This window comes from Felis catus, chromosome D1 (assembly GCF_018350175.1).
Source record: "Felis catus isolate Fca126 chromosome D1, F.catus_Fca126_mat1.0, whole genome shotgun sequence".
NCBI lineage: Eukaryota > Metazoa > Chordata > Mammalia > Carnivora > Felidae > Felis > Felis catus.
This window is the reverse complement of record NC_058377.1, coordinates 13,704,600-13,718,364: the sequence shown is the minus strand read 5'-3', so window position 1 is coordinate 13,718,364 and position 13,765 is coordinate 13,704,600. Positions and strand designations below refer to the sequence as shown.

Here is a 13,765-nt window from a genome sequence, read left to right as displayed (position 1 = left end):
CTTAAAACAACACCCATTTATTACCCTGCAGTTGCTGTGGGTCAGGACTCCACGTGCAGCTGAGCTGGGCCCTGTGTCCAGGGTCTGCCAGGCTACAGTCAGGGTGCTGCCTGGGGCTGCACACCTCTCCCAGCTTCACCCACGGAGGTACGCTCCGGGCTCCAACCTCACTCACTTGACTGTTGACGAGACGCAGGGCCTCCCGGGCTGTGGGCTGGAGGTCTCCCTCAGTTCCTTGCCACTTAGACCTTTCCATGAGGCAGCTCCCACCGAGGTAGCCGGCTTGCATCAGACTGAGCCAGCAAGAGAACAAGATGAAAGTTAAAGTCTTTAATAACCTAATCTCACAAGTGACATGCCATCATTTCTGCCGTATTCTTTTCATTAGAAACAAATCTCTGGGTTTGGCTCACACCCCAGGGGAGGGGATTGCATAAGGACACGAATGCCAGGAACCAGGATCACTGGCTGCCGGTTTAGCAGCTTCTGAACTGCGTCTTCTGAAGCACGGTTTCCTCATCTATAAGCGAGCATTATAATAATTCCCTGAGAGGTGGGAGAAAGATTCCGATGAGATGCTATACAGCTTAGGGCCTGGAAGAATGCATAAGAATGCATAAGGAGATAACTGTCCTTCCCCTCCTCTGCCTGCCACATCACGCTGATACGCTCAGAGGTTGATATGCAAAGAGGCTTTATGGCTAGTTCCACTCCCAAGAATGAAGCAATATGGATACAGAGAGCAAGTCAGAGGGTTCCAGGGAACAAAACTGATGGTGGGGGGAACATTTGAGCTCCCTGGACAGGGTCAGAGGCTGGCTGTCCCTGAGACAGAAGGCCGGAGAGATCACTGCTAAGAGGCTGAGCCCTGGGTGATCTTGAGAGGACAACCAAGGGCCAGACCCCAGCAAACGGCCTCAGGAGCCAGGGCCGTCACAGCCCCCATCACAGGCCAACCCCGCCACCCTCCCCAAGGGCTACCGACAGCCCCAGAAATGCTCCCAGAGGGGGTCCATAAATCACAAGATGCCTTCTTCCCCCAAGGTCAGCGGACTGTGGAGCCAGCTCTGAGCATGGATCACTCTCGCTTTCCTTCCCTAATTTCCCACCAGTTCATTAAAGCTTGACCTTCTGGGCTCCTACGGCTACTGCGGATGTCCAGCCAGAGAGACCATTATATTTTAAAGGCTGTTAAACTGTCCAATGATATTTTAGCCTCTTTTTTTTTTTTTTATATTTGATAGCAAATCATCAATCACTTGTGTAAACTTCCAAGTAAAAACTAGGGAGAAAAAGATGGAGAATTATATGAAATTACAGTGGAATGAAGCAGTTAGATTTCTCTCTATCAGCCGAGGCGAGGCGAGGTGAGATGGTGGTCAATTATCTTTTTCCACTCACTGATAAATCGCCAGCACCATGGAGGCTGTCAGTGTCTGACTCATGACAAGCAGAGAGGGGGGCACTGGTGTGACCAGAGAGCCGGGGATGCAGGCTAGCTTTACAGCCGGTGCTGGGGCTTCTCCAGTGCCGACCTTCACTGGCTGGCCAGGATAGCAGCCCGGGCCCCGACCATTTCCTGGGAGAACCCCTTTATCTTCTGACCACCGCCCCTACGACCCCCTTCCTCCCCTCATCATGCAGGGGACAGCGGAGACCTCCCCCAGCCTTAACGTGCAGAGGCGTGCTGCTCTCCACTACTGTGTCCCAAACTGACCTTATTATTTTCCTCGCACATTCCTTATCTGAGTTAGTGGTACCATCATTCACCGAAGTGATTTAACTAAAAACATCCTCGTCATCCCCGACACCTCCCTTTTGCTCCCCCCCCCCGGCTGCCCCCCACCGGTGAATCCATCTCTGCGCTTGGTCTATGGTCTACCACAATTATTTGGCAGGCTCACCCCACCTCACATCCCCCTGCTGTCGCCAAGGTCCAGGCTCTGTCACTTTTGTTCTAACCTGTTGGAAAAGCCTCTTAATGGGTTTCCACATCTTCAGCGTTTTTATCAAAAGCTCACACTCATACTCACACACGCCTCTGTGCACTCCTGCCGGTCTGTTTTTTAAGGCACGTCCCTGACTGCATGCTGTCACCACTGGCACTTAGGAAGGTCCCTCTTGCTTCAGGAATAGGCTAACACCCCCCACCTGGTGTACGATTTCCCACAGTCGTCCTGATGCCCACGGGCCATCCCCAGCCAGGGAAGCCATGGTTTCCGTCCCTGCTCTTTTTTGTGTCCAGGACTGTGTTATCTCCGCCCCTCCGCCAGAGCCCCCTGTCCCTCTAGTTGAACTGGCCAATTTCTACCCAACCTTCACGACCCAGATCAGAAGTCACCTCCTCCAGCAAGTTCCTCCTGACTCCCCTCTTCTCTTGCTTTTATAAAGCAGCGCAAAACACCACTACCACCCCCACACTGAATTCTGATTTCCTTGAGTAAAGACCTCAGCTCATCGTCTGGCAGCCAGCACCACCCCAGGCTCTGGGACACAGGGAGTACTTGTTGGCCCATGAGTTGCTGTGAGCTGTAGAGTAACACAAATCCAGGGGCGCCTGGGTGGCTCCGTCAGTTAAGCGGCCGACTTCGGCTCAGGTCATGATCTCGCGGTCCGTGAGTTCGAGCCCCGCGTCGGGCTCTGTGCTGACAGCTCAGAGCCTGGAACCGGTTTCAGATTCTGTGTCTCCCTCTCTCTCTGCCCCTCCCCTGTTCATGCTCTGTCTCTCTCTGTCTCAAAAATAAATAAACGTTAAAAAAAATTTAACAACAACAACAAAAAAAGAGTAAGACAAATCCAGGGGGTGGGGCACCTAGGTGGCTCCGTCGGTTAAGCATCCAAGTCTTGATTTCGGCTCAAGTCATGATCTCATGCTTCATGAGTTTGAACCCCACATCAGGCTCTACAATATCATTGCAGAGCCTGCTTGGGATTCTCTCTCTCTCTCTCTCTCTCTCTCTCTCCCTCCCTCTCTCCTCCACCCCCGCTTGCTCACACTCTCTTTCTCTCAAAATTAATAAAATTTTAATTAAAAAAAAAAAGACAAACCCAGGGTAGAATATTGCTCTCCCACCTTCTGGCCCTTTGACCTCAGCAAGACTACTGTGCCTTTGAGCTGCAGTCCTTACTGATAAAATGAAAGTCATTAACTTAACCCTGTGAGAATAGTATGGAGATAGGAAGTGAGATTTAGAAAGCGATGAATTGTTGGTAGAGTAAGGGCCAGGCAGGAGTTTGGGATGGGAGCTGAGGTTTCTAGGAATAACATGGGCGAACATAGGTATGGAGAGGGGGATGGTAGGCAGAAGAATATAATGAAGAGCTCAACACATGGCAGGCGTTCAACCTCTACTTTCCTTCGGAAGTCTGACAACTGGAGGAGAGGAGAAAGTAGTAACTATGTCCCTTAAATGCTCGCCACCTTATTTCTCTCAGTTACTACCTGCTTTCTTTTGCTGACTTGGATACCCAGTCACGTGATTAGGGACAAAAACCCCTCTGTTTGATAGCAGTGTCCCCAGCAGACTCTAAAACACACACACTGAGGGATCTCATCATCCCCCTAAGTGACTCCAAGCTTGCCTGTCTGGCACCACACTATCTGTACACACAAATACAGCTGGACAGGCAGGTAGGAGGTGTGCACTCTTGTGAGTCATCCTGTGCCAGCATAGCACCAGGGGACCCTGCCTGTGATGGCGGGGTGGGGGGGTGGGGGGGGGGTGGGGGGGGGAGAGTGGGCTCCTGAGTGACAGTAGCTCATCTTAGACCCCTACTTCCTGGCTCCGATGCATTTGACCCTGTCCCCAGGTTGGGAGTTGCTACCTAGGGAGCAGTATGAGGGAGAGCAAAGGCCAGGTAAGAAAGCAGGGCCTGCTGATAAAAGGGTTGGGCTAGACTGGAATGGCCCCATGAGACAAAGGTACTCAGAAAGTTCTCGACGGTAGAGAAAAGAGGGAAGACAAGGACACAACCCAGCTACCAGTGGCCCCAGGGACCAGAGGGAAATAGGAGGACCAGGTAATCCTACAAACAGAAAGGTCTTATATGTAACATGAAATATTTGGCCAAGGAACAATCCGAACACAGAAATGGGTGGGCTAGAACAAGGTGGGGTCGATGTTAGCTCAAAGATGCCATGTCCTCCACAACAGTCAGATAAGACCTGCCTGGTGATGCTTCAGAGGCATTGGTCTGGTTAGGAGAAAACAGTGGCACCTTCACCCAGGAGATAGGTCCTATCCTATACCCACATTTCAATGAGCAGTATGTGTCTGTCCCCCTTCACATCTATTACCCACAAACATGAGCAGAACAGCCAGCATGAGAGGCTCCTGACTCCTTCTGGAATAAAGCAGCTAAGTTCTCACGTACCTGGTATGACTGCCCCAGTCACACCCTGGCTACTAACGCCCAGGTAAGCATAGAACCTTAGGACTAGACAATAGCATATATTTCATCTCTTTTTACAGATAAAATAAAGTTTCTAGAAAGATTAAATGAATTCTGAAGCTAATGTGACTAGTCTGTGTAGAGCAAGAACTAGAATTCATTCTTCCAACATCTAATAGAAGGTTTCCTCCACCCTATCAAACAGCCAAAGGGAATCCATTGGAGACTGGAATTGAACTTTTGGAGGAAAGTACTCCTTAGTTTGGAAAAAAAAATCAAAAGAAACATATTACCAATGCAAACCAAAAACAAGGACACACTAAAATTTTTGAGGAAGATCTGGGAGCCATGAAGCAATCCAAATGTTGATGCTTCAAATTGAGCCTTCAAGTGTACTATTTAATATCACACATTTAGAGTAATTTATCCTCACCATTTACATATTTGATTGGATTTTTTTCTCTTTTTCTTAACTTATATTTCAGGAGAGAGGTGCTTGAAAATTACTGTTTGTTTTTGAGTGATGTATCCATGGGCTTGTTTCCTTATCCACTGTTGTTTCCCCAAAAGACCCAATATTAAGATTGGGAGAAGGGAACGGGAGGAAGGTACTGTGCCGTTTAGATCCATCACAATGGACGCTGGATCCATCCAACACAAGCTAGACTAGACTGTTCATGTAGACAAACAACATTAGCTGATACTGAATAAGACAGACCTTGGCTAATGCCATATGGAACCAATGTATCAATGTTTGAGATAATGCAGATAGATTCAACCTTGGGGGTGAGTTGAAGTTACCCCTGAATGTAATGGATATTTCCACCATCAGTCATTGAAGGACAAAGTTAATCTCAGGACAAAAACAAAACTGGTGTAGAAAAGAAAATACCTACCATTTGGGGAATCAGGGTCAGATGATCTGGAATCAGGAGAGATGGGAGAGAGATGGCACCTGCATGTGTGGAAGCAAGCAGATGCTGGGAAGGGATGTAGCCCCATTATCAAAGGGCTCTGGAGCTGGCTTCACACGTGTGGATCCTAACGATGGCCAGTGCTAGAAGCAAAAAACTTCTGTTAGATTCAAGGCTTTAGTAAAAATCATAGTCTGATCTCTGCTGGGCTGATGGGAATTAGAAAAGAGGAAATCCCATGTTTAAGAAGGTGGAGCTAAAAGAAGAATGGGTGTCCCTCTCCCTGAAGCCAGCTTGAGGGTTCTCAGTGACAGCAGCCTCCAGCTAAAAAGTTAGGACCAGATTGGCACTGATCTCTGTGAGATCATCAGCAACAGGAACAATGATAGGGCTGGAAAATTAGTGGACCAAAGACACCAGAAAAGAGCCCAAGGTTCTTATTCCAGAAGAAAAACAGTGAGGATAGGCACTGTGTTGGGGGCTAATTTATGGCAATTAGACTAACAGCAAAATTTAACAGGTTGTAACATTTATTTGGGTCGCAAGCAAGAACAACGATCTCTAGCTGGCTTAAGAATTTTTTCTAACTTTTTAATGTTTATTTATTTTTGAGAGGGAGAGCATGCAAGCAGGGGAGGATCAGAGAGAGAGGGAAACAGAGGATCCGAGGTGGGCTTTGCACTGACAGCAGAGAGCCCAAAGCGGGACCCAAACTCACAAACCATGAAATATTGACCTGAACCTAAGTCAGACGCTCAACCGACTGAGTCACCCATATGCCCCAAGAATTTTCTTTCTTTAAAAAGCAGGATGAAGGATTTATTGGAAGGATAGTTGGACATGTCATGGAACAGAAGGAAGAATTGCAAAATCAAAACCTGAGAAGAGGGGCACCTAGGGTGCTTAGTCAGCTGAGCCTCTGACTTGGCTCAGGTCATGATCTCATGGTTTTTGAGTTTGAGCCCCACGTTGGGCTCTCTGTTGTCAGTCTGTCAGCACAGAGGCCACTTCAGATCCTCTCTCCCCCGACTCTGCTCCTGCCCTGCTTGTGTCTCTCAAAAATAAAATAAAATAAATATAAAAAAAAAAAACAAGAAGAAAAGGATTCTCAAACAGGGGTGTTGACAGAACCTCTCTATATGGTGCAAATGATAGTGTAGCTTGTCTCTGATTTCCATTCAAACTCTATTTCTCTTTCTTGCAAAAATCCAATTCAGAAAAGAAATAGGATGGTGTGAGGGACAATAAAGACTGAGTGTAATGGGAGGAAGGACCTTTTCTCCTTCCTTCCACACTTCTTGGGACCATAAAATAACTGCTTCCTTCACAGAAACATTACATCTCTTTTCTCCACCATTTATTCCTGTCCCCTTCATTTCTCTCCAAGGGGATAGTATTAGTTTTCCTAGTTACATAATAAATTATCAGAAACTTAGTGACCTAAAACAAGATGCATTTTTATTTCACAATTTTCTGTTGGCTAGAGTCCAGACACAGCTTAATTGAGTCCTCTGCTCAAGGTCTCACAGGGGCTACAGTCTAGGGGTTGGCTGGCTGCATTCTCATCTGGAGACTCAACTGGGGAGGCAGCTGCTTCCAAGGCGCATTCAGGTTGTTGGCAAATTTCACATCCTTGTGGTGGTATGACTGAGGACCCTGACTTTTTGCTGGTGTTACCTAGAGGCTGCCCACATTTCATAAAGGGCACCCCAGTTCCTTGCCTTGTGGCCTTCCTTCAATATGTGGCTTATTTTGTCAAGCCAGCAAGGGGAATCTCTTTCTCAGGGGACAGCCCGGTCCCTTTGAAGAGCTTTGACCTGATGAAGTCAGGCCCACCCAGGCTGTGATCCCCTTCCTGACATATGCACTCTCTTTCTCTCTGACAACTTCCCACTCCTCATTGGCCTGCACGCAGGCCACAAGCATTCTTGTCTTCTTCCGGTAGTGAGCTCACCTGGGCAGGCCGGCAGTCACTCAATGTCTCTGCCTATGACTGCGTCCAAAATTTCAATTCAGGAAGGAAGGAAAGAAAGCCCAAGTGCCAAACCTCATTAAGCCTCAGATCCAAACCTTATTTTCCCATACAACTTTACCACCCACAAAACTGATACATTGATCCCTGTCTGATTCTTCTATTTTCCAATTGTTTCATAGCCCAAAGGGGAAAACTCTGATTTATTAGAACCTCAAACCCCACTCGGTGTCCTGGGGACCGGTGCCATGGGAGTGAGGGCCATTCTTAGCTTGGTAGCCACACTGGGAGGTATCTCCTCTGTGCCCCAACAATCTAGGTGTAGAGGGGTACTAAAAGCTGGTTTTGGTAGGTCCAGCCTACAGAGGCCAGAGACACTTAAAATATGGGAGAAAAAGGCACATAGCATGTTATGTGTCTTGGGGACGAAGGGTTCTGCAGAGACCATCTCATATTTGTCCTGATTTTAGAAAAAAGACAGCTTCTGTGGCAAACAACTAGAATGTGTTTTTTAAAGACTTTTTTAAAAAAAATGTTTATTTATTTTTTTGAGAGGGGCAGAGAGAGAGGGAGACACGGAATCTGAAACAGGCTCCAGGATCTGAGCCGTCGGCACAGACTCAAACTCACAAACTGCAAGATCATGACCTGAACTGAAGTCAGACGCTCAACCGACTGAGCCACCCAGGAGGCCCTAAAATGTTTATTAATGTAAGAAGTTCTTTTCTTCCGTATCCTGTCCACTCCCTCTGCCTCTCGTTGCAGAGGAAGAACTAGGGCATGTGTGCTGGTGCTTTGCTGCCCACCAGCCTATCTGCTCTCCCATGCCTGTACCCTTGTTGTGACTCCCAACTCTCCAGGCTTTTCTGGGGCCACAAATGTCAACGTGTCATCCTGTCCCACAAGTGATAACTAGGTAGAGTCAGAGTACGGCCATCCCATGGGAAACCACTTCCCCAGACCGTGTCCTGACAAGGAAGAGGCTAAGTCATAAAAGCCATTACTTACAAGTGTCCAGAAGAGAAACTGAGGCACAGAACGGGCAAGTAATATCCCAGATACACACAGCATTCCCCAGGTGAACCAAATAGAGAGTTTTAGACTCTTTCCTTTGTAGCCCCTGATGCCACACTGCTCCATTAATCTAGAGCAGAAGCGAATGAACCCCTCCCAGGCCCAGAGTCTCCTGAGAAATAATCCACTGATGTAAATAAGCCAGGAACCCAGGTGCCCTCGGGGGTCAGTTCTTAGAGCACCTCAGTTAAGATGGTTAATAACCACAGCAACGTGATTGATTACTTAGCACTGGAAGGGAGTGAGCGCTTGCCCGCACCCCCTCCAGCCGGCTCCCTTCATTTGCATAGGTAACGGTCGTGTTATTAGCAGCTCATTAGTGTTAAGCCCAGGTGACCAGAAAGGCAGACTCAGTGGTCTAACTGGAAAGAACCTCTCCTGTTTTAGGGGAAAAACTGTACTAGGACTCTTATTCCAGGGCCATGTGACCCAGACACCGTGAGAGTGGGTTCTAAAACAGGGGTCCCTGGCTTTTCTTAGTGACAAAGTATGATTCTAAAATAACATCAGTACAGACAACAGAAAGCTCACCTGTGATATACCAGTGATGTGATGTGATGAAAATGGCACTTTGCCTCTGCGGTCTTCCTCCCCCAAACCCAGAACTCCAGGCTAACCAGGAGCAAAGCGTCAGACAGATCACATCTGAGGGTCGCTTTATAACATGCCTGGCCAGTCCTCCTCAGAACTGTCAAGGTCATCAAAAACAAGGCAAGTGTGAGAAACGGTCTCAGGTCAGAGGAGCCTAGAGACCTGACAACTACCTGTAATGTGACATCCCAGATGGGATCCTGGCATAGGAGAAGGGCATTAAGAAAAAATGAAGGAAAGTGAAACTATGAACTTCATCATAATAATTTATCATTATCGGTCCATTAACTGTAACAAATGTACCGTACTCATGTAAGATGTTAATAATAGAAATAACTAGGTGTGGGTTATGTGAGAACTCTGAATTATCATTCTCTGTAATTCTAAAACTGTTCTCAAACAGTTTATTTTTTGGAGAGTGTCTTACATGCAGATGGCACATTCCAATTTATGCCATGATATCATCAAACTATCCTCGTTGGTCCTCAATACCTGGGTAAGGTAGGGTAAACAGGCATCTTTCCGCTTGCTTTACAAAGTAACAGAGATTTGAAGAGTTGAAGTGACTTGTCCAAGATCACAGAGCTACTAAGTTAAATGATTAGTTTCACACTCTTGTCTTCTGACTCAGAGGCTAGTATCTTTCACCAAAGCAAATGTTACCACCTCTAAGGAGGTCAGAGATAAAGAAAAAAAGACAGTGCAAGCCTCTGGCTAATGGCTAGAGGGTTTGGCTATGGAGATTGAGACAGGGCCAGGCAAGAAGTCAAGGTCAGCCAAGGATCATGGCCATCTTTGTGGGTCTCCTTGGTCCCTCAAGACATAGACTGAGAAAAAATAAATGTTCCCCTTGCTCCTTCTCATCCATTCTGGAACCTCTCCCACATCCTAGATGTGGAAGCACAATCCAGAATTCTTGTGGCATATTTTTGCCCACCTTAAAAAGCAAAAGGACACAAAAGTCTTTCTTTCTCATTTCATTTGACCTTAACGAAAACTTCCAGAATGTCAGTACCAGCCCCACCTGGAAAAAAGTGATCCAGGCCTACACAAAATGAGTCAGCAGGAGATGAGGAAATGAAATCTAGCTCTATTTCTACCTCCTACAGTTTCTTCAAGCCCCGCCTACTTTCAGATCCATCTAGAAGCAAATAGGAAAGAAGTACTTTCTGTAACTCAGCTGGGCCACCTTGGGAAGGTGGGAAGAGACCCAGGTGATCGGTTCTTGCTATTGTCCATGTAAGAAAACGAAGCGATGGAGAGAAGAGACCAATTTTGCATGGGGAGAGTATACTGATGTGCCTTCAATTTTAACCGAAACCACTTGTTGGCCGTGAGGCACGTTCATGTCAATGCCTCCGGGACCCAGTTTCCTTTTCTGAAAAATGAGAGGTTTGAACTCAGCAATGTCTAAGCCCTTCTCTACTTGGACGTTCCGTGGTCTAGTTCATGATCAATGGAAACAGAGTGAAGGATTCTCAACGAGAAGCGAAGCCGATGGAGTATAGCCATCGGGCATTTTAGAAATTGAACCAGAAACTCGCATTGCACCTGTTTTGGTGACCAGAGAAGTCCCTGGTCACTTCTCCACAAGAAAAGGATGTTTAAGTGATTGTTTAATTCCCTGGGGATTATTCAGCAAATCCCCAACAGTTTTATCATACTACCCTACATAGTGGGTTAGAATCAGAAGGGATATTGGGGACATCAAAAATGTATAACCAATTTTTTAAGAGCTTACAAGCTATTTCTAGCTCGCTCCACACAGCCCAATCCAACCATTAAAAACACATGTCAAGGGGCGCCTGGGTGGCGCAGTCGGTTAAGGGTCCGACTTCAGCCAGGTCACGATCTCGCGGTCCGTGAGTTCGAGCCCCGCGTCGGGCTCTGGGCTGATGGCTCAGAGCCTGGAGCCTGTTTCCGATTCTGTGTCTCCCTCTCTCTCTGCCCCTCCCCCGTTCATGCTCTGTCTCTCTCTGTCCCAAAAATAAATAAAAAAAAAACGTTGAAAAAAAAAAAAAAACACATGTCAAGTTAGCTGCTGCATCCTATGGGTAAACATTCTGGAATGAAGACACATAGGGGGGCACACACATGCACATATTTACATGTATGTTTGGGTGCACATTCCCCCTGTCCTGACCCACCCAGTGTCTCCATTTGCCTTATCAGGAAAGAATTCCTGGAGGAAGTAGGCTCTGAGGGATGAGAAGTATCCTCTGGGATGCACTAGGACCCAGTGGAGTTGCAAAGCTGTAGGAAATCTGATCACTGATGGAGTCTTCATCCAGATCAGGGCATCAGCGAATGCAGGGTCAGCAGGGCTGTCCTCACCAAACTGCTCCTGTTTTGCTCTGTGCCCCCCTCCTTTCCCTCTCCCTCCTTACCTCCTTCCCTACAAGCATTCCTCTCCCCCTCTAGTCACATACTGCCTTGTCCTGGATTCTTCCTAAGGGCAGCAAATTACTCCTATCATTTTTAAAAATGTAATCAACTGCATTTGATCCATCAGGTGCTTTTGTGAGGATGGGTTTAAAAAAAAAAAAACAGGTTGAAAAAAGTGGATAAAATATAAATTAAAAAAGAAGAATGGGTCTGGTTACAATCAATAACCCCAGAATTATTGACTCCTCTTCCCATTACGCTGTGATGCCTCTGTAATCTTGCTGGCAGATTCTATAAAGGACGCATCTGTGCAAGATGAGATGTCCATTGTCAAAAGTTATAATTCTCTTCAACACAACTCCCATAACAGCAGCCAGGCAGTTTCTGCAGAGCGATCTGGTGTCTGGGAACCACATGACATCACTCTCGAAAACCCATTTTGTGTCCCTGCCCTGCGGCCATCCTTGTCCTTAGCAAGTTGGAAGGAAGAAAGGAGGTAGAACCAGAAGCTGAACTTGGTCCAGCCGAGTGTCCTGAGCTCAGGCATTTCAGGCTTTCCTTTGACCTTCTAGACTCCTTGGAGAGGTTTACCTCTCCTCCTCCCCTTAGTAGAGCTAAGGTCCTACTAGAAACAAATGTATTGTTCACTCAGAGGAAAACCTGAAACGAATCTCCATTTCCTTGTACAGATTCTCCAGCTGGGATTGCTGTCCCCACGAATGTCTTGGTTAAGGGGCAGAGTTTGGAGTTGATTTCCAGAGGTTTCCCCAGGAAAGGACAAGGCAGATCATAGGCTTACATCAGCTTAGGAAAAGCAACCTGTCTGGACAAGACCCCAGGAAGCCAGGCTTCTTGGCAGTAGGACCTACCAGGAGTCGAGGAAAATCTCCAGCTGGGAGCCACTCACCCTTGCAGGAGGAACCAGCTCAGGGCGTTCTTTTGAGCTCACGCTTTAACCCCCAGGAGATGGTGTGGCCAAATAGGAAGAGCCCTGGCCTGGGAGCCATGTGACCTTGCAAAAACCACCTCTCTGAGCCTCACTTCCTCATTTGCAGAGCAAGAAGTTTGGATAGAATACCCTCTCAGGGCCCTTCCAGATTTGAGTGATTGTCTGTCTCTCTCAGCTCTGCATTGGGGTGGGGACAGTAACTTCTGTCACTTCTCGGCCTCTCCAGCCCTTGCTGGCTGGCCCCCTCATCCCCAATCCCAGCAGGAGCCCCTGCCTCACCAGAGGGTGTTCGGGGGTCTCCCTGCCAAGGAAGGAGGACTAGAAAATCTGGGTGGGCCCTGCCCTCAGGGACACTCTGTCCAAACCAGAAAGCAAAGCTCTGCTGGGTTTGATTATGAAGATTTACAGCCAGGAGTGAGTTTCCTTGGCAATATTGTCTGCTGCCTTTATGAGCCGCAATTACATAGCATTTGGTACCTGGGAAGGCAACAGGCGAGGGCTGAAATGGTGAAATGCTCTATCACTCCAAGAAGCACACCGCCTTTGGTAATAAATATTGACGTTCATTAAGACAAAGCCAGAATTCAATCTGTTCTGGGGAATTCTCTGCTTCCGGCCTCAAGAATGGCCCTTATTTACAAGATGTCCCTAAGGGAATGAGACAGGCCGGCTCACCTTGCTCCCCAAGATACATTTTATTCAACCGACTTGTCCTGGGCAAACGTGTATCTGACAAGCCAATTTGAAAATGAATTTGGTACATTTTTTGAGTTGATTATTTATCCTGAAAATGAATGCCCATTCTGGTCAGGCTGACAGCTCTCGGGATGAGAGCTCTCTGCTCCCGGCTCCCTTGTCACGCCTGCTCCATCAACAAAGGAGCAGCGGAAGTGAGAGAGCCAGCCTTCTGCACAGGGGCTGGGTGGGCGCCTCCACCCTCACTCACCAGGACCCTGGCCCAGCGTAGTTTCATCCTGCTGACGAAAAGGCTAGCTTGCAATGCCCGTGCCGGGAGAAGTGGGTGGTGTGAAAGCCAGAGGGGTTCCATCTGCCCTACCGTCTTGCAAGGCTCGGCCAGGCGAGCAGCTGATTCCCACTGCCCATGGTCATCAGGAGGTGTTAGTCCAGGGTAAGAGAGCCTGGGGCAGGGTCTGGGGTGGGGAGGGGGCTTTCAGTCTCCCTGAAGTTTACTTGCCCTGTTTCCCCTCGACCGCCATCATTTCAAGATGATACCTTGGCAAATTTCACAGAAAGGCAACATGTTGCAGGGATGTGCTCGGAGGGCGCAGCCCCTCCCCCGCCCCTGCCGCCCCACTCCAGCTATGCTTCCTTCACAACCCACCTGCCCAAGAACTCAGAGACCCTGACCTTCTGGTATAGCCCTGGAAGGCTTCATGCAGGAAGAGGACCTTGGGAGGGAGGTGGGAAGACTGTTTTGGAGACACTGAGTTGCCTGTGGCCAAAACCTCATCAAGAGGAACTGGGTCA

General features: G+C 47.9%; 2 long non-coding RNA genes across 2 annotated transcripts in view; one reads left to right on the top strand and one right to left on the bottom strand.

Annotated features, from left to right (window-relative positions):
- Window positions 1-13,765, top strand: part of LOC123380345 — a 111,220-nt gene that overhangs the window by 81,958 nt on the left and 15,497 nt on the right. The gene's annotated exons all lie outside the window — the stretch shown is intronic.
- Window positions 2-12,887, bottom strand: LOC105260943. Its single transcript, XR_006585951.1, has 4 exons — window positions 12,198-12,887; window positions 8,884-9,040; window positions 5,289-5,449; window positions 2-293 (listed from the first exon to the last, which is right to left on the bottom strand). It is a non-coding gene; the product is annotated as an uncharacterized LOC105260943 (long non-coding RNA).